The sequence below is a fragment of the Arachis ipaensis genome, chromosome B03 (genome assembly GCF_000816755.2).
Source record: "Arachis ipaensis cultivar K30076 chromosome B03, Araip1.1, whole genome shotgun sequence".
Classification (NCBI taxonomy): domain Eukaryota; kingdom Viridiplantae; phylum Streptophyta; class Magnoliopsida; order Fabales; family Fabaceae; genus Arachis; species Arachis ipaensis.
The window spans coordinates 63,115,222-63,124,284 of NC_029787.2; the positions used below are offsets into that span (position 1 = coordinate 63,115,222).

The 9,063-nt window shown below is 35.9% G+C and overlaps 1 long non-coding RNA gene across 1 annotated transcript; it reads right to left on the reverse strand.

Moving 5' to 3' along the window:
* On the reverse strand, positions 1,407-5,941 carry LOC107630536. Its single transcript, XR_001618314.2, has 3 exons — positions 5,403-5,941; positions 5,157-5,303; positions 1,407-1,545 (listed from the first exon to the last, which is right to left on the reverse strand). It is a non-coding gene; the product is annotated as an uncharacterized LOC107630536 (long non-coding RNA).

The following is a 9,063-nucleotide window of genomic DNA, read 5'->3' on the forward strand; positions in this document are numbered from 1 at the left end:
CACGTGCAGAAATTGCAGAAAACGCTAGGGGTGATTTTGGGCTGAGTTTGGACCCAATTTTCGGCCCAGAAATGCAGACTAAAGCCAGGGGATAAGCAGAGACTCAAGACACATTCAATCATTCACAAATTGTTAGGTTTTAGATGTAGTTTTCTAGAGAGAGAGGCTTTCTCCTCTCTCTTAGGTTTTAGGATTTTAGGATTAGCTTTTCAATTTCAGATTTCTATTTTAGTTTAATTAGTTTCTCTTCTACTCTTATTCATTCTATCTTTCTAGTTTATCTATTTCCTTTGTTGATTACTTTATGTTGTTATTTGGTTTATGAATTCTCATGTTTAATTTGATTTTCTATTTAATGCTATTTGAGGTATTTCAGATTTATGATTGCTTTCTTCAATTTATGTTATTGATGCTTTCAATTTAAGTTATATTCCTCTCTTTTTGGCTTTGGTTGAGTAATTGAAGACTCTTGAGTTATCAAACTTCTTTCTTGATTGATAATTGGAATTTTTTGGTTGATTTGGATCCCTCTAAAGCTAGTGTTTCCTTAGGAGTTGACTAGGACTTGAGGAATCAAATTGATTGGTCCACTTGACTTTCCTTTATTCGGTAAAGGTTAACTAAGTTGGAGCAATGAACAGTTCTCATCACAATTGATAAGGATAACTAGGATAGGACGTCCAGTTCTCATACCTTGCTAAGAGCTTTTCTTAATTATTAATTTATTTTCTTGTCATTTAAATTACTTGTGCCTTATTTCAAAAAACCCAAAAAGATACTTTTCTCATAACCAATAATAAAAACACCTCCCTGCAATTCCTTGAGAGACGACCCAAAGTTTAAATACTTCGGTTATTATTTTTATTGGGTTTGCTTTAGTGACAAACAAATTTTTGTATGAAAGGATTCTTTGTTGGTTTAAAAACTATACTAGCAACGAGGATTTATTGTGAATTCTTTACTAGCAAAAATCCGTTCATCAAAATGGCGCCGTTGCCGGAGAATTGCAAACGTGTGCCTTATTATTGGTTATTGTAAATATTTGTTTCTTGCTTATTTGTTAATTTTTGTTAGTTTTAGGACGTAGTTGCTTATTTTTACTAGTTTTTGTTTTTATTTTATTTAGCTACTATGAATTCTCACCCCTTTGGCTGAGTTTTGTAACGACCCAACTTCCAATACGTCATGATCGTACCAAAAGTAAGGCGTTACTGACCTGTTTTCCTTATTAATTATTTACTATTAAGCCTTTAGTTCGATATCGCGATTCAATTTTAGTAAAAATACCATAATTTTTTTTATTAATTAAAATCATATAGCAAACATCACCAAGTAATAATAATCACATAATTATTAATAATAGTAATATTATACAAAAGAATTTAAATAAAATTCAGGTACAACTCCTATCCCTCTGCATAAAATAAAAACCTTAAGCAGTAAGGGCGAGGGAATTCTATGAAAGAATCTCAAGTCATAAACTTAACTCGTAAATAAATTCTAGAATCGCCCGCAGCTTCAAACTGAATCTTCGTACCTGTGTCTCTGAAAGGGTGGAATCACACGTTCTCAGTAGGGAATGGGAATGCCGTAAAAGTAATGATTAACATGCAAATAATTAACTTTGCTTAATAAACCATCTTTGTTAAATCCCTTGAAATACTTTTTAATCTTACTTTAGATAAATAATTACTTTCTTTAAATCTCTAAACCCAAAACAGATCTCAATCGCAAAACTTGTCATATTAAATATCTCTCAGCCACATAATTGATTCTCAGTCATAACGACAGATATTAATCATCTCTTTCCATTCACAAACTACTAGCATAAGTAAGAAACTCAATTCAACACGCAAAGGAATCACAATAAGACAAACAGCACAAAGAAGTAATACAGGCAAACACAACCAATGTAAATGCACAACCAATATGATGCATATCTATCCTAAGCAGGCCATGAGCTCACGTGTCGGTTTACACCCTGCAGCCCGACATTACCTATGAACAAGTCCCAGATATGGCTTCCCTTTGTGTCCTTAGTGCATATGTGTCGGTGGTAAGAATACCACTCCTTCGTGACTACCGGCAGTCGGCGCAAAGCCCGACCCCATAATATACGCACAAGGGGAAACTGTGATCCTCAGTTCGTGGGCGTCCCCGAGATCATTTCACAAACAAAACAGAGATCTTCAGTTCGTGGGTTATATCCGAGATCAACATACAACAATTCATGGGTTATTCCCGTAATCAATGATTATCAGTCCGTGGGTTTTTTCCGCATATAAAACAAATAACAATCTATAGGTTTCCCCGAGATCAATGATCATTCAGTTCGTGGGTACTTCCCGATTTTAACCAATTATCAATTTTGCGTTTCCCCCGTAGTTAAACAACTAACGGTTCGTGGGGTATTCCCGCCTTTTATCATTTTTCATTATCCTTTTCTCAATCTCAACAATCCACAAATCAATCTTCATTCTCTCTTTCCCATTGAATCATTAACACATCTTCTTAAACCTTTCTTAACTTTCTCAAGCATTTGTTCATAAAAATCTTAATCCTCATTTCAGTTCATAATCTCTACTTTAACAATCTTAATTCAAAACTAACTTTAGAACTTTTTTTTTTAGTCCCCGTAGTTAAACAACTAACAGTTCGTGGGATTTTTCCATCTTTTATCACTTTTCATTATCCTTTCTAAAATGCAACAATCCACATATCAATTCGTTATTCTCTTTTTCCCTTTGAGTTCTTAACATTTTTCTTTAAACCTTTCTTAACTTTCTCAGGAATTTGTTCATGAAAATCTTAATCCTCATTTCAGTTCATAATCTCTACTTTAACAATCTTAATTAAAAACTAACTTTAGAACTATTATTTTTTTTTAGTTTAACCCTCTTCAAAAGACTTAAGTAAATCATATATTTTAAATTCACTAAATACTTTTTGAAATATAATCCTCTCATTAAAATTATTCAAATAAAATTCTTCCAAGTTTACTAACTTCCCAAAGACTCAAAAATCATCTCTCTCTTTACTATTCAAATTCAAATATTATAAATTCATCAAACTTCTAAAAAGTAAACCTTTATTTCAAGCTTAAAACATAATTCTTTTCATATTGAATCAATCTCAAAACATAGTTTCTTTCTTAAATAGTTTAATTTTGAAACATAAACCTTTCTTTGGTAAATCGAATTTAAAATAGAATAATTTTTTTCTTAACTAAATAAAAGTCAAGTAATATAATTTTCCAAATTCAAAAGTTCTAAAATAACTTTTCAAATAAAACCTCAGATTTTTTATAAAATTTCGACAGCACCTCCCCTAAAACTCGGACTTAACCACCCTTACGGATTCCCTCTTTCTCAACATCTCATCAAACCTTTCTCAACAATTGCCACAATAATATATTCTCAAAAATATTTGATAATAGTATAGAAAATATATTTCTCAAATTCCATATCCAAGTAATCACCAAAACAACATCGGCAGTCTAATTTCAGTTTTATTTTAAAAATATCAAACGAATTCGGAATTACGCAAACCTTATATCCACGCGTCCGTCTCGGATTAAGTTTCCTATTAAACCAAAAATCACAGTTTTTCGCTAGCTCTAGCTTCGGGAATATAAGCAAAATCGTGACTGCTCTATAGTGCCTTAAAACCAGAAGACAGCAGCAGCGTACAACATTCGAAATTTCATATAAAATCCAAATTAAATCCAAAAACCTTAAAAGTTAATGTGGTTAAACATGACTTATCTACATTTCTTTCTCAATTGGTTCCAGGGTCATACCATTTTTAATGAAGGAGTTACGTAGCTTGGAAGTTAAGTAATTTTCTGCTGAAGTCTGTTTTACAAATCATTGAACACAACCTCCTCCAAGTCCCATAATTCACTTATTAAAACATGGAATACCCTGAAATTTAAATCGTAATAACTAAACATATTCAAATTTCACCTCCAATTTGTTGCATCTCAATACCATTCCAGAAATAAAAATTATAAAGTCTTAAATTTACTGACTTAGAAAACAAAACCTGATTTTTACTGCATAATACGTCTTACTTTAAAAATCCATATCTTTAAAACCACAACTCTAACAATTCTAAATTTTTATGAAATTAAAGTACTAGGACCAGAGTTTCATTTAAAATTAGTTCCATTTCAAAATTCAAACTGGAGAATTTTTAATAGAGGAAACAAGTTGCTGCTGTCTTAAGCGTCCTGCAGAAAACCAGATTTGGCATTCCTAATTCAAAAATTTACCATAAATCATAAACTTAATGAAAAAGCCTCAAATTCACCAGTCCAGATTCCTATATCCCAAAGCTTAATCCAGATTTGGTCCCACGCAATTCCGATCATCACAGAATTAGTTATAGATTTTCAAAGTCTCCGGCTTCATTTAAAAGTAATGCAGAAAATCAAGTTTTACATTTTAACTTTGAAAAATCTTAACTAGTTCTATAGTTAATTCAAACTTCCCAAAATTGAATCCCAACAACAACTTTAATTACAGTTTACTCAGCCTTTACTCTCATATCATTTCGATTATCGTTGAATAACTGATTCACTTCCAAAGTCATCTTTTAATCTCAAAAATCAGATTTTCAGCAACTAGTTCAACATTTTAAGATTCAATCTTCCAATTATTCCTTAAGCCCAATTTCAATTAATCACTAACTAAACCCATTACAATAAACCAAATCAACAGCAATAGTTTCAATTTGACCCATCAAAATACCGAAATCACAATAATCTCTCATCAAACAATTTATAATTCAATCTCACAAAATCAACAAATTCAACCAAAGTTCCAATCAAAAATCTCAATCATTCCAATCATAATTTCAGCCACACAACTCAACTAATTCAGTATAATCACATAGAGTCAGAACTTTTCAACAATTTCATCCATATCAGAGAAAACAATATCAATTACAACTTCAAACACTCACAACAAAGCCCAAAGACATTCACAGCCACATTTAATTCCAGTCACAGCTCAAAATATTCACAACAACTAACAAATTTCAAATGCATTTCAGGTCATTCATGACAATTAAGAAATTCTAAATCATTGTTAACCATTTTCACTTATTCAAATAACTTGGTGGGCATTCTAAATTAAAAACGTTAAATCCCCTACCTCAAAGTATCGAAATCCATAAAAATTGGGAATGCTGCACTCATGAACAACAACCTTAATAGCAGTCATATCATCTCAAAGTAGTAGCAGCAATAGTTTGGCATCTCCGATCAACGGCAGCAGCATTATTTCCGATCATTCTTCACTCTTGCAGTAGTAACCATGGTGGCAACAAAATAGAGTTCAAATTCAATGGAGTTGGAAATGGAAATGAGTTCAATAGAATTGGAACTACAAATAGCTTACAATAAAATAACGGAGCAGCAACAACAGGGTTCAGGGCAGCTCCAGTGACCGTAATGGATGAGCCAACATAAACAGTAGCAGAAACAGGGGCTGAGCAAAGGACAATAGTTCCAACCATCGTGAACTCTCTCTCACCGCAGATGGGCTTTCTAACAGCAACGGCTTCTGATCACAGCACAACAACCTGGCGCGGTGAAGATCCTTTCTTCCTCTACTCTACGTGTATTCCGCGATGTTGGTGATAGTAGCATCCAGCAAACCCTCCTCCAGCGGCGGCTCCTTCGACGGCACCAAGGCACGACGGCGACGGAAGGCACGGCGGCACAACTTCACGCAGTGGGTCGCACTCCTCCTTGCGTCACTGACTCGCATCCTCCTTCCTGAACGTCGCACGTTCTCTCTCTCCGCTGGTCCTTGACGGCGACGGCTCCAAAGGAGATGACGAGCAAGGACGGCGGTGGCTCCTCGTGGTGGTCGCCCTCCTCTATTCGGCAACGTCAGTGGCAGGACGGGCTTGGTGGGAGGCAGAACGACAACTAGGAAGCGACGATCGGCGTGGCTTCGACGGCGATGCTCCTCGCGGTTCCACAAACGGCGACGACGAATCCGATCGTGACGGGAGGCGCGACAGCGCGGGCGGAGCTGGACGGTGGCAATGCGACGGTCACAGCGGCGGCAGGGCAGCAGCTCTTCCCTCTCTCTTTTCTCTGCTCTTCGTGCTCTTTCTCTCTATGTTTCTTTCTTCTTTTGTGTGTGTGTGGTGTTTAGGAAGAAAGGGGGTGGAGGCTGCGTTTAGAGGCTGAGGAAAGGGAAACATTAGGATTAGGGTTTCTAGGATTTGGGAATTAGGGTTTCTGATTCAATTTGGGAATTAGGGTTAGAAATTAGGGATTTTATAAAAGAATATGGATAGATATGAATAGATATTTTGATAAAATTAAAGGGTAGAATAATTTTAAAATCAAATATACTCTATTAAAAATATTTAGGAACATTATTTATCATCATATTGCTAAGTTCAATCAATTATTCCTAATTTAAAATATAAAATGAACATATTAATCACATTTTTATAAAATATAGTTGAAACTCAATATTAATTATTCAAATTGAATGATATAACTTTCTATTATTTTTCTATCACCGAAACTTTAATTTCAATTTATAAAATAACTAATTATGATAAAAATTGTCCATAAATATTAACTAGCTTAAACATAGAGTATTTATAAAAATTAATCTAATAATTTCTAGTAAATTAATTCCTAAGAGTTCAAATTAATAACATAATTCATTCAAAATAGAATTATTTAAATTAAATTATACAAATCTTCTTATTTTTCAATTATCAAAATTATAATTTCAATTATACTAAATATCTAATAAAATTTATATAAAAATTCTAATTAATTTAAACTCCGATTATCATGAAACTCCATTTAATTACCTTTAGTAAAATAATTTTCTTAGAATAAATCACAAATAACTAATTATTTGATTTTCAAAAACTAGGGTTGTTACAAGTTTAGTTATAATTATGTTGCAGGAAGAGGAGATTACAATGAGAATATGCATCAAGGATGGGAGAATCAAAGATGGGAAGAGTCACAAGGATTTGATCAACCCTCTTGGCAACAACCTCCACCAACATACTATGATCAAGAGTCATTCCAAGAAGCATACCAAGATAACGGCTATGGTGAGCACCCTTCTGATTATCAACAACCACCACCATACGCCTATGAATCCCCTCCTTAACATAGCTTTGAACCACCATACTCACAAGCCCCTTACCACCAAACACCCCATATGACCCTAATCCTTACCCACCATACCAAGAACCTTATGAGCCATACTTAGAACCACCCCAATCCCAACACAATTACTCTCAAGAACCACCACCTCAATATACGCCATTTCCATATCCTTATCAAGAAGAACCACCTCCGTATTATGAGCCCTTTCTCCCAACAAATGAACCCTCCTATCCACCCCAAACTCCATTGGATAACAACACACTTATCTCTAATCTCATTGGTCTCACATCTAAACTCCAATATCTTATATCCCGCAGGGACCAACCCTCTACCTCCAATATTCAACCCTCAAGCTTTAGTGCACCACCACCACCCTCCATGCAAGAATACCCATGTCTATCAATCCAAGAGTAAGATGATCCCAATTATGATATTGACATGGAATAAGAGAGAAGGGATCGTCTTCACGAATTCATACTTCATAAGAAGCTAGAGGAGGCCCTAAAGGTGGAGGTAAGAGAGACCCCTGAAGGCAAAGAAGTGGTTGAAGAATTAGTGAAGGAAGATATCAAGGAGGAATTTGATTCTGTATTAGAGCAAGTGGAGAAAGCCGAAATTATCACAGAAGAGGAAGTGGTTGAAGACTTGGGAGATGCGGAACCTACATAGGAAAGTCAAGTCATAGAGCCTCCTTCGAAGGTGTTTGATGTTGATGTTGAGGAGGGTGTACAACCTCCAAGGCATATCATGGTTAAAGACTTTGCAGAGGTTGATCAAGAGATAGAGATTAAAGAAGAAGAAGCACAACCTCTCATGCCCTTGGTAAGCAATAAAAAAGAGATTGAATTGGAAGAAAGCTACCAAGAGGAAGAGATTGAAATTGAAGAAGCTTGCAAAGAGGTGGAAGTTGTCAAGGAAGAGCTCAAGGGAATGGAGCTGGAAATCACCTTGTCAAAGTTGTTGGAGACCTCTCCCCCAAAGCCATCACCATCCATTCCTTCATTCAAGTGGGTAAATCTTTCATCTCTAAGCTTAATTAGCCCACTTGAATATGCTCCGCTTGAGACGGATGGGCAACTTAGAGCTCTTTGTGGCTATAAGAGTAAGAGGGAGATGGTTAGTGGTAGGAGTTGTCCTGCAAGGTTCAATATGGTTGCACGCTCCAAGTTGAAGTGCACGGATTGGTGTAGAGCTCGAATGCATGGGTCTAGGAAGTCGTTTGGGTACTTCATTGAGAATTCAAATGCTCACCACCCAAGTGGAAAAATGATGATCAACAAGAAGACGAGTGCAAAAGCAAGGTTTGAGACCCCGGAATTCATTCTAGCAATCAACACTCTTAGGGCCTTGTCACCTGCTTTAACCTACTTGAAGGCTTTCTGCGCCTAGTTTGGGATCTCGGAGGCCACTGGGATTCCAAACATTGGTGGGGATTCCTGGAAGAGTTCAAGCGTAAGCTGGCCTGACAAGGAGCTCACCAAATGTCCAACTTAAGGACTTTAACTAAAAGTGCTAGGTGGGAGACAACCCACCATGGTATAATCGTTCTTTCTCAGTCTTCACTTTATTTATTTTTGTTTTGTCCTTAGTTTTACTTTATTCTATTTTTATTAGTATTCATTTATCATGTCTGCATCAGCATCTGCATTTTGTATTCTGCATTTCGCATAAAAAAAAAATTTATAGGGCAACCCACATGTGCGCGTAGGCCACGCGTGGGCGTCGATTCCCAATTTTGTTATCCCATCCAACGAATAGAAAGTTGTGATGGAATCGTGCGGCTGGTGTGCTCTGCGCACAATTCGACCCACGCGTACATCACGCGTGCGCGTCACCTGCAACTTGGGAAATCCACGCGTACACGTCAAGAACGTGAACGCGTGGACATGGCAATCGGCGTAAAT